Raw genomic sequence first — 13,029 nt, forward strand, 5'->3', positions numbered from 1 at the left:
TATTTTGCTATCTCTCAGGTGTAGGGCAATCCATTCACCAACTGTTTATTATTGTACAATTATTTTGATTGATCTATTTTATCTCTTCACAAATTATTTCTAAAATGAAATTGTTTATGAAATAAAATTAAAAGCCAATATAATTGTTAATGTTGTAAATGTTATAAATGACTATTGTAGCTGGAAATGGAAGATTTCTTATGAAATATCTACATAGGTGTACAGAGGCCCATTATCAGCAACCATCCATCCTGTTATCCAATGGCACGTTGTGTTTGCTAATCCAAGTTTATCATTTCAAAAGACTAATTGATCATTAGAACACCCTTTTGTGATTGTAAGCACAGCTAAAAACTGTTGTGCTGATTTAAGAAGCAATAAACCTGGCCTTCTTTAGATCAGAATCTGGTGCATCAGCAGTTGTGGGTTTGATTACAGACCCAAATGTCCAGAAACAAAGAGGTTTCTTCCAAAACCCATCAGTCTATACTTGTTTGGAGAAATGAAGGCTATTCCATGCAAGAAATAACCAAGAAACTTAAGATCTCGTACAACGATGTGTACTTCTCCCTTCACAGAACAGCGCAAACTGGCTCTAACCAGAATAGAAAGAGCGGGAGGCCCCGGTGCACACTGGAGAAGAGGACAAATACTTTAGTGTCTAGTTTGAGAAACCGACGCCTCACAGGTCCTCACCTGGCAGCTTCATTAAATGGTTAAAAAACAGTCCCAACATCAACAGTGAAGAGGGGACTCCGGGATGCTGGCCTTGTAGGCAGAGTTGCAAAGAAAATGCCATACCTCAGAAAAGATTAAGATGGGCAAAAGAACATCGACACAGTACAGAGGAAGAACTCTAACTCTGTCTATATGGCCAACATCCCAGAGGTGCCTTTTCAACAGATATTTCCAGATCTGTTGATAATGGAATGGGGCAGCATTAGAAACACTAAATAATTACCAGATGCAGTGCCACATATACAGCAAGAGAGACGTGATCAACAGTCTTACCCTCATGACGAGTGAACTGTCAGTATTCACACACACCAGCACAACCATGTGCTGAATGGTAAAACTGAGGTCAATAATCAAGAAAGGTCAAGTGGGCTTCCAGAGGATGAGATGCTTTACTGACAAAGACAAGAGCAGATATAACAGGTGTCAAAGTAAGCAGACAACACAGACGTCTGCAAGAAAAATATACTGTAGAATAGTTCTATCAGTTTCGCGAAACCTACCTTTTTTGATTCACTTCAATTGACCAGATCAGAGGATGTGACCTCCTGCAGGAATGACCCGTGGTGAGTATGATTCCCAGCTACAGGAAACCTGTTTATTTCAACATTGTGTTTCAAAATGATTGATCTAATTGTGTTGAGACATTTCATAGTTTGACAAATAACTTGTTTGCATGCGCAATCAACATCTCTGACGTATGGATATGTATGAGCGGAAAATCCAATAACTTGACCCTGAATCTTTTGGATTCTCTTTTCCACACAATGTCAGCGAAACTATTATAAATACATTTGATGAGTTGCCTTGTTCACACGTCATCTTCTGCCCCAGTTTGAATCATGAGTTATCCTTTAGTTGCAGGCCCATTTTCAGTACCATGTTAAACAGCAAGCTAGCTACCTCGAAGCATTAATCAATATAATGGCTCATCGTTACGGTGTCTTAAGCTGTAAAAGCCATTAACAGTTATTTTTATGTCCTTCTCAAAAAAACAACATTAGGGTGAGGTCTAAACTCATTTACCAAGCTTAAAAGTTCTACCTGGCGGCACAGATTCTGTTCTTTCTCTGCCCTTGTCTTTGAATTTCTTCTGAATCTGGTAAAGTGAAGCAAGTGAAAAGACAATGTTTATGCTGCTTAGCTTTTACTTGTGGAGGTCAAGCACCTCTTTAGCAGGTTAAGCCCCTCTTTAGCATAAAGATTTTGTTAGAAAATAAGATAGTTGCATAATGTTGAAAACAAATTAGTCATGTACCATAACAGATAGAACTTAGCAGCATGGCAGCTCTCCTTCAAACTGTTCTGGTAACCATGTGGAAGATGGGGATTTTACCTGTAGTTAGATGCATTCACATTCAATTTTGGACTTGGTATAAAGGTAATTTCCTTAGTAAAATGTCAGCAAATGAGAAAAGCCCAAACTGGTTATTTAATACAAAACCAAAGGCTATGACAAAAAAATAGCTGGTATGGGGGTAAAGAAACTGCAAGAATGGTGATCTATCAAATTAAAGTTTTGGAGAAAACCAGCTGTGATTTCTATAGCATAAAATGTTTACTCAGAAATGATAAAATCTCTCTTTTTCTCTCTCTACGTGATTCCAAATGATCTACAATGTCCCCCTCTGGGCAAACGCCAACAGAGGGAAATGTGTGTTCTGGCCTACTTTGGAGACTTTCAGTATCTTGCCACTGAGCTTAAGTCAAAGTGCACAGAGGCTTCAGAGACAGACGCACAAAGCACATAAACGACCAATTACGGAAGCTTCAGAGAGCAAGACAGCAAGAGAGAGACACAATAAAACATTAATTGGGGGTGGCTAAGTTATGTAAGTGGCAGTGGTATTGTTTTCATATGCCTACTCATTGTTTGCGATCAAAATGGAGGGTTGGAGGGATGCTAGGATGACTCTTTTGTAAAGAAAACACAACACTCACTAACTCAAAGTCACTCCAGCATCAAGGTGCTCTCTTTCTACTTCAAAATTCAACCCACCGTCCTCTGACGTTTACTCGTTACCTCAGTAAAGATGATGCAGTGTATATCATACAGGAAGCTGCATGCCTAAATTCAGCAATAGCAGAATGGCTGTGGACACAGGAAGCGAGTGAAAGGGTGAGCTGCGTAACCAAGTTTGCTCTATTTTTGACTGTATAACATCCCAGTACTGTATAACATCCCACACAAGTAAAAATATAATGCAGAGGACACATGATTGGAAAATGGGCATCGTTATGAAATTCTGGTTAGTTAAGGGATGAATCTGTATGCACTCGATGCAGACTATTGAAATAGTTGTCAAAAGGCGTGATGTAATTTAAGCTAGCTTTTGTGGTCTATGAGATTTGAATATTAGCCGTCTTATTCAATGGCGCTTGTTTCCTTAAAAAAAACTAAAGATATTAAAGGCCAACCTAATGTCTTCAGAGTATGAAGTGAGGGGTTTCCATTCATAAAATTTGAGTGGATTAATAATGAATGAATGAATTAATAGTCCATTTGGTCAAGACAAACTAGTAATATTACAGGCAACGGAAGTCACTCAAACAAAATTACCAAAATACATGTGCCCTGAGCCATGAAATGAGCCAGCAACAGATGCTGTTGCGTCCTCCTTTTTTATTAGTCTTACATGGCATAAATGAGCTTAAGTCTGATGGGAAGAGGCAATTGAATGAATAGGTTTTATACTCTATATTCATGAAATATTACATGAGCAGATTAGTCTGTTTTCTTACAAAGAATGAGGGCTGCATTTAACCGATCATTGCAGTAAATCAACACAGTGCCCCATCTGACTCCATGTAGTGTTCTTTCTTCAGGGATATTGTCACCAGTTGAAATTGTTATATAATGTGTTGTTTTCTGATGGGCGTTGAGAATTATTAGAGAAAACTGATTTGATTTATCTATGAGACGCTGTCATCGGTTGGAAACCCAATCTGATAATTGTACATGGTTTGGCTGTCTAGGGAAAGCAATTCCCTAACTTGGTCCTCTGGAAATCACTGAATAGGATCTGAAATGTCCAATTTGAAGTATTCTTTGTTGTGAGTTGTCTAGTGAGAGTTGATGTTATTGTTTATAGTATTAGATGGCATATTACAGAATTACCAGAACTACATAAAGGTGTAAGCTGTTCAATTGTATCGCAGATTCAATAAACTGTAAAAGAAATCCTATTTCCATGTTTTTTTGTTTTGTTTTTTGTCGTCAGCATTCCGTGCTCAATCCCACCAAAATGCATTCATAGCCTCCCAAAAAATCTCCCACCAGCTTCCAATGCACCACTTGAATAACTAAATGAAATCCTCAGGCTTGCATAAACAGTTCTGTCATGCTCTCTGTCGGGACACCTCTTTGCTCTTCTGCTATTGTTGATAGCCCAAGCAGCAATGAGTCATGACAATTAAACAAAGTGTGCAGACCCTGGGGGGTAAGATGCTCCCTCATGGTTGCCACAACCTGCAAGAGCTTTAAGTCTCTTCGACACAAAAGCTGAAGTGTCTAATGTGTCTCAGTGGGGTTTACTTCTCTTGTTTGCGTATTGCCTTGTTAGAGATAATTAGGAAGGAGTACAAGTGCAGTTGTATCATCAAGTCTTCATGACAGGATGCCCTCCGTAAATATTGTGACTGTGAATAATTGTATGTTCTCTCAGCTCTATAGTTCAAAAGATTGGATTTGAAATTAAAAGGGTTTAAAGTAACGATTCTCTGCATTTTATTTCTATATAGAGTGTAATTCATGCCATTTAGTAGATGCTATTATGCATACGGGTGTCCCCAACGGGAATCAAATCCACAATACCAGCGTTGCCACGGTTTAACAACTAAACCACACAGGACCAAAACTCCAGTTGAGTCATCAGTGCTAATTTGACACGTGGGAATTTGTGAACTGTACTCCTCAACCTCAACTGAATTACTAGCTTTTCACATGGCCCTCACTGGTGAGACGCTTAAGGAGGACGGTCACGTGTGCTACAAAGTACTGGGTTAGCGCCTTAGCCTGAGCTGAACCAGGAGGAAGTGAGCAAGTTGCCAAACAAGTGGTGGTACCTCCCTAAAAGACGGGTTGTGGTCGATATTGTTGAAATTGTTATATTATGTGTTGTTTTGCTTGTTACACCAAGCAGACGTGTTATGTTCCCAATAGCATAGCATCCCATTACCTGAGCTGTCGAAACGGAGCGCCTAGGCTCACAAATGCCTGGAACTGCTAGCTGTTTTATTTCCACCATTCGCGTGGACCGTATAAGACACTGGAAACGGAGGCAGCATTGGTTTCTACCCACATCCTTGCAGAGATCAGTAATTGTACCCTGTTAAACCCACCCAAATAGAGGCAACCTAGCTGCCATGAATGAATCCTTAACTTTTCTAGAGTATTGAAACAGATCATAATGGTAGTATTAAAACAGATCATTATTCTGATTGGGATCAGAAATAGGTTTTCTGAAACATTACATGGTGGGTGTTGTAGTGAAGCAATAAGGCACAAGAAGCGGTGCTCTATCAGGAATACAGTCACAGGTAAATGGTGTTGTCAGGCCTGAAGTTACAGGCTTGTTATCAATACGGTTTAGTTATCATCCTTGACTTATTCTGTTTCAGTCTATGGAACACACACAAAACAGGATAGTATTTTTTTTTATCCACCTCACCCCTGGACCACTCTGGCCACCTCTTTTACAGCTTCTCTGATGGGCTTTGACACATGGCAGGTGTGACGGGTTGGACCCAGCACTTCCATCTGCCTCTGAAATGTTGCACGTCTCTGCTATGCTTGACTGGCACATTCACTTCTTATTCTGGCATATTCTGGGCCCTCTCCTGGCACATGCTTTCCAGGGTACTGAACGTCCATGGCCAGTGAGCCTTTGCTTGGTAGGGGCGAGACATTAACAGGACAAATTAAAATGCTTTGACCTTGTGCTTGGGATTATTGAAAAGTAAATGTCCAACAAAGCTAAAGGTTTTTAGAGGTTTAAGAGTGTTCTCTTGCAATAATTCCCTCCATCCATTCTTCATTACATTTTTTACAAGAGGCACAGTCACTGCTGATGAGAAGCATCCCCACAGCCTGATGCTGCCTTCCTTGTACTTCTTTCTAGCTTTTAGTTTTGGCTAAAATGGGCTCACCTGACCATAGAAACGTTTACTCACAGTACAGCTCTGTCACTCTCATGTTTTCAGATGGTACTTTTTGAGTAATGGCATCTTTCTTGTCACCCTCCAATACAAACTAGTTTCTGATTGTTGGCCTCTCTGTGGGATTGTCTTTTCTTGGCAGTGCCTGGATGATGTGATACAGGTTCCACTTCCTGTTTATTGATCCAACTGTGCTTCTGCAATACCTAAAGACTTATTTTGTACTCCTTTCGTCATCCATGGACTTGTATTACTTTATATCAAACTTTTGTAGAATGCTCTTTTGTTATCACTTTCTTTCACATTTGTCTGACAAATGATCCTTCAAGTGTTTTCTTTTATCCGTAACTTTAATCGTTCAGGGGTGGAGGCCAATGGTGAGGTAATTGTATACACTTCAGGGCAGTTTCTTTTATCTTTGTAGACTGGGAGCTTCCACAGCATAGGGGTTGAATAATGCATTAATAAATATTTCCGGTTTATTTTACATTACCTAATATTAAACCAATGTTACCACACAAGAATAAAAATTTTAAAAGTGTTAAAAAAATTATAATAAACAAACAAACGAATTGTCTGTGTAACTTTTGAAATTAAGTTATGTTAAAGGTTTTAATATGTTTGCTTCTATAATAAAATACGACAATATTTTTTTTAAACTAGTTTAATTTGTCTATAAATACATATTATTATGTACCCAATGTGCTGTACCCTTAGTGAAAACGTTTTGTTTTTTATGTTTAGTTAATAAAAAAATAAAAACATTTGCTTAAAACGTCTTAAACATTAACTAGGAAAAAGGTATAGTTATTGTATTCCAATGAAGTTAATTTAAGAACTGATATCGTCAGATGTACAGTACTCTTGTAGGCCTATACGACTGAAGTACACTTTTTCCATAATGAAAACCATCTGTAAAGATAAGCACCCCTGTCATTTGTCGCTTTGTTCGGATTTCAGATAACCACGGATGTTATGGTGAAACCTTCAACGCCTCAGGGCTTGCCCACAGAACACTTTTGCTTCCCAATGAAATCCTCTGGCTCAGTGTACAGACAAAATTAGAAAGGGCATTACATTTGAACAAGGCTCTAGTCAAAAGTAGTGAAGTAGGTAGGGTGCCATTTGTGGGGTGTGATAGAAAATATTAAATCGTCGCCGACATTCCTCCTCGAGAGACCCTTGGTTTCCAATTATAAAGAAATATGGACAGGAGACGCAAGCGTCAGCCCCCACCTACACTTTCGCAAATTTATTTTTAATTAATCTCTGGCAGAAATCGTCAGCTCTGCGACACGCGACACACATCGCAGGCCCCTGAAGTATATCCAATTTTCTGTCTCAATAGGCATTAAATTAGCAAGAACATTTCCACAGTCGTCACCCCTGCGCGCATAACAAATGGAATACATTTGCCGACGTGACATAATGGAGCGCTAACAAATGGCTTGCTGTTGTGGACTTAGGAAGAGCGACGGAGCAGGTGAATCTCTACTACCTTGGGTGCTCTGCTAAGGAGCTCGAAATGTGCAGAAAGGCAGATTTAGCAGATTTGATGTGTAAAGGAAAAGTAAGGGGATTTTTCTCTCTCTCTCTCTGGATAACACTGAATATCAGTAGATTTCTTCCAGTGCAGTGACATATTTATTTTTACAATACATCAAGGGATTCTTTTTGAGCTAGTGCAGGCATGTTCTGAATTTACAGCCTGGTGTACTTCATCTCTTCTCAACAATATCCTGGCTGACTGTCTTGCTTATATGACAGTAGTTACTTTCACTTAATGGATATTGTTTCAGGTTTTTGCAGTACAAGTATATTGTCTTATAAACATTTTGATAATCTCTGAAAAAAACAATCCTTGCAGTCTCAAGTCATTTGTTTGCTTTGGTGTTAAACTCTATGACAATTATTATTGGCAGATGCAAGTAGGCAACGTGATGCATTTAAAATATCATTAGGAACGTTTTGAAAGGCTTTTTAAAAACATTTTCATTCATCACAGATTGATAGTTGAATTGATTTTGCTGTCTATCCACTGGGAACACCAGAGTGGTCTCTCTAAACGTAAGGGATCTATGGATATCTGGTAGGGGTGGCGTTCAAATGACACCCTATTTCCATGGGCTCTGGACAAAAGTAGTGCACTACAGGGAACAGAAACATGTGCTTGCCACAATATTGTCCAGTACTATCTCCTAAGCTTGTACTTGGCTTTGCCGACCGGCCCACTTGGCTTCACTGGCCTCCCATTGGAAACAACATTCTTGTTATAGTTATTAAAATACTTGCTTGCGTTTCACAGCCCTCGTGTTGCAAGTGACAGATGCACAGGTTGGGATGCACAAAATGTCCACTGTCTTTGTCTGTATATTCCAGGTCAGCTACTCCCCCAAGCTGTGTGCAAACTTTCGATTCACTCTCATTTTTTTCTCCGATCCCTTTGTTCGTGCTGTTTACCGGCTTTAGGTGTGTGTGTGTGTGTGTGTATGTGTGTCTAAGTGAGAGGGGAAACCTAATGAAAGCCTAAAGACTAAAGCTTATGTGAGGGTAACAATAGATTACAGATGTGACGTAGTCCACCTGGATAGACTGCTGTAGTAGCTTGTGAGGAATTCATGAGCAACTGGTAGGCCCTAGTAGGACTTTACTTCACATACTGTAGGCAGTGACATAGTAGTTGTGGCAACTTGGAGCAGAATGTACTTAACAGTTGTAATGTAATAAGGTAGTGATAAGGAGTGTCTTAAAAATTATTCAGTCATATTCTTTCTAGTTATTGATTTATATTATCCTAATTGCAGCCATTGGAGAAAGTGTGGTCCGAAAAGCAAATTGTTTCCCCAAAACCACTACCTCAACAGCACCCATTTCATTTGTTGCTGTTGCCCCAGACAAACATACCCGATTCTACTCTGCTTCGGGGTTTTTCTTGACAAGTTGAATCAGGTGAGCTTATCTGGGGCTACAAATTAAACAACATTGTGATCTTGGAGGTACTGGAGAACTGTGGGAACCATTGGTCCATAGCTATCTATTTACCAGCACAAGTGTTTCTTTATGACCCCATCCACTTCAAAATAGCACTGAGTTTGTTGGTCCTGGTCTTTATTGGCTTCTTGTATGGTGTATTCTCACAACATTAGTCATTTGATAGGCCTTTATTATTTTTTTGGGTTTCTTTATTTATTTTGATCATGTTTCAGAAAACTGCTAATAATGCTAATAATGCTGCTATTCTTTGAATGCTTTGAATGATTTTGGATCCTATGGGGCATAAAAGCATGACTCAGCACACTTTAGTATAACCATCCTCCATTACCAAACTATTCTCTTCGCCCTGTCTCCTACATTTTAATTGGCTAAGAGTGCTTCAGCATTCCAACCCAGTTGGTTCCTAGCTAATCCTGGAGTTAAAGAATCATTCCCTGCTAACTACTGAGACTGTCTTCAATAATTTGCTTCATAATGAGCTTTCCTTCAGTTTATTTATGCCTTCTCTTTTTCTCTAATTCCTTCCTCATCTCCATGTTTGCCCAGATGTCAGTGGGTAACTTCTCACGGGCAACTCGATAGCTTTGAGAAGCTTCTCCCTCAAGACTAATGACAGTTAAAAAGCAATCAGGTGATAGCAGCGGTCTCAGCAGCATATCTCTGTTTTTTATTGCTAACGCCAGGTCATGGTTCTGGCACCGTTTAAATGATTGCTAGGTAAATCACCTCAAGTGCCTCCGTATTGGAAAGTAGCAGATTTAAGGTGCTGGTGGAAGCGCTAAGTGGACAGTAACCCAATATTCAAGGGGGCTTTGAAGATGGCCCTGCTCCGGTCATTTATCAGTGTGTCTGTCTTGCGTATGTGTATGTCACATTCTGTGATGTTCCTTCTCCGGGTGAAACAAATTACATATTTTATGGAGTCTAGACCACGTGGTGGATTCTGCTTACTGCTGAAATAGACCTACGCTCAAAGCTTTCAATTCTGATGCAGAACCGCCTGTGCTACAGTGCATCTTTATATCTGCAGTTAAGTTTTCAGACACCGTAACAAAACTTTTGTTACTGTATACAGTGGATATAAAAAGTCTACACACCCCTGTTAAAATGCCAGGTTCTTAAGATGTAAAAGAATGAGACCAAGTTCAATAATGTCAGAACTTTTTTCACCTTTAATGTGACCTATAATGTGAACAGTTCAATTGAAAAACAAACTGAAATCTTTGAAGAAGAAATAAATAAGAAAAAACTCACAATAATCTGGTTGTAAAAGTGTGCGCACCCTTAAACTAATACTTTGTTGAAGCACCTTTTATTTATTTTATTGCAGCACTCAGTCTTTTTGGGTAAGAGTCTATTAGCATGGCACATCTTGACGTGGCAATATTTGCCCACTCTTCTTTGCAAAAGCACTCCAAATCTGTCAGATTGCGAGGACATCTCCTGTGCACTGCCCTCTTCAGATCACCCCACAGATGTTCAATTGGATTCAGGTCTGGGCTCTGGCTGGGCCATTCCAAAACGTAAATTTTCTTCTGGTGAAGCTATGCTTTTGTGGATTTGGATGTGTGCTTTGGGTCGTTGTCGTGCTGAAAGGAACTTCATCTTCAGCTTTCTAACGGACGTCTTGACACCCTACCCCATGGCCCATTCATATGAAGAATACGGGCGATTGTTGTCACATGTAGCACAGAGCCAGTACTTGCCAGAAATTCCTGCAGTTCCTTTAATGTTGCTGTAGACCTCTTTGAAGCCTCCCTGACCAGTTTTCTTCTCGTCTTTTTATACATTTTGGAGGGACGTCTAGTTCTTGGTAATGTCTCTGTTGTGCCATATTTTCTGTCTAATGCTTTGGAAATTATTTTGTACCCTATTCCTGACTGATATCTTTCAACAATGAGACCCCTCTGATGCTTTGGAAGCTCTCTGCGGACCATTTTGCTCTGAGATGCAACTAAGAAAATGTCAGGAAAATCCTACTAGAACAGCTGAACTTTATTTGTGATTAATCAGAGTCACTTTAAATGATGGCAGGTGTGTAATGACTTCTATTTAACATGAGTTTGAATGTGATTGGTTCATTCTGAACACAGCCACATCCCCAGTCATAAGAAGGTGTGCACACTTATGCAACCAGTTTATTGTAAGGTTTTTATTTTTCATTTTTTTCCTCTCGAAGATTTCAGTTTATTATTCAATTGAATTGTTCACATTATAGGTCACATTAAAAGTATAGCAATAATATACATAATGTAAGCTAGCAGCAACTAAATAAAAAGTAGGATGGGGAATATGAACAATATGGGTAGAAGTGTTGAATATTATAGGTGCAATATGAGTGTAATATGTTGTGTTATTACTCTATTTCTAATGGGCGTGATGGTTGACGTTTCATCCTTGGTAAACCATTAATAACAAGTGCTGCTTCACTGTCTACATTTGAACTTATGTTATTACATGAGAGTTAAGATTCAACAAGGTAATACTATTTTGAGAGTCCCCAAAGAGTGTCTGTTGATACTCTCCCGATTATTTAGTGACTATAAGTAACACTTTAACAATCTACTAACCATAACTTAACCCTAACCTTAACCATCATTGTAACCCTCACCATAACCTTAATGCTTAGTCTAAACCTTTTTCTTAACCTAACCTTATCAAGCAGTTGCCTATCAACAGGTAGTTTGTTGAATGTTTGTTGATAGTAGTACTATCAATGGAATATCTACAGCTGGGAATTGGGACTCTAAAAATAAAGTTTTCCTTCACTTCGGTTGTATACATTTGATTATAGCAGATCAGAGAACATGATATAATGAGAACCAATTCATTTTCAAAGGAATTGAGTTGCTGCACAAAATAATATAAGCAATTTAAGATTTAAACAATGTGTACATACAAGTAGACAAATAAACATTTAATTTAAATAAATACAGTGTACAAATCTTATAGTTAACAGATAATCCAGTCCAACAAAAATTGCCAACAATACAAACAGTACTGAATATAATTAAGGTATTGTATGTATGGTCCATTCTCCTCCATATGTTTTATGCTCCCATTAGTTAACTTAATTTTAACAGTGTCTGTAGAGTCTGACCTTGATTATATCAGGTGGTGAGAAGGAATCCATCACAGGGCTCCAGCTGAGCTATCTTACCTTGTCTCTGAGGACAAAGAGTCAGATGAGACTATTTGGATGTATTTATGTCAAATCTACCTATGTCCTCTTATTTTCTCTTTTAAAGAAGAATGTACATACAATCCTCCACTTAATTGCCCAATCATCACGAAATGGTTTCATAGCAGGGCTACCTGCTGTCAAAGCATCTGTGTCTGCTTCCTCTCACACAGACCAAACCGTTAACCAAATGTTTTTAGAAAATGTTCATACTTGCATTTTGTCTCTGTTGTTCGATCAGTTAAGCAAGTCTCAGAGGTAGTGCTCTCCTTTGCCTTTAATTAGCTATGTGTACAAAGCTAACATATGGAATTGTTAGAAGACAGAGATACCATGGACCATTTGGCAACTTGTGTTTTTATTTTTAAATAATACATCACTGTGAAATGAACATACTGCGACGGTGCATAGAAATGATTGAAAAACAAATGTAGCATGCGATATTTGTTTTTAGAAAGTATTTTTTTCTAGCATTAATGGGCCTCTATAGACAATTATATGAATATTTAAAGCGTGGGTAAAATATTCATATAATTGTTTATAGAAGGCTACATATTCATAACATTAAATCAAAAGGCTTAAAGTACTTACATTTAGATTTTTGGCTAAGTTGGTGTGACTCGACTGTCTTAAGAATATATTTATCAGTTTATTCCTCTAAATCTTTGGTTCTAGCGCTATTCTGACAAAACATCTTACAAAACAGCAGCCAGGGATTCTGAAATAATCTGTGTGTAAAAAATCAGAGTTTTCACAAGTGTTTTGCTTCAGAAAATGTAACTAAATAATTTGCAGCCTAAACGTTTGGGGTACTACAGATGTTTTTGTGACATATTTTCTGAAACCTACTTTACAACATTGCAAGCACCCAATTCTCTGCAATGCAATGCAATGCATGAATGGCGACAGTTGTTCCAATGACAGATCTTAGGTGGTGGTGAGGAGGAGGAGGAGGAGGAGGA

The sequence above is a fragment of the Esox lucius genome, chromosome 24 (genome assembly GCF_011004845.1).
Source record: "Esox lucius isolate fEsoLuc1 chromosome 24, fEsoLuc1.pri, whole genome shotgun sequence".
Classification (NCBI taxonomy): Eukaryota; Metazoa; Chordata; class Actinopteri; order Esociformes; family Esocidae; genus Esox; species Esox lucius.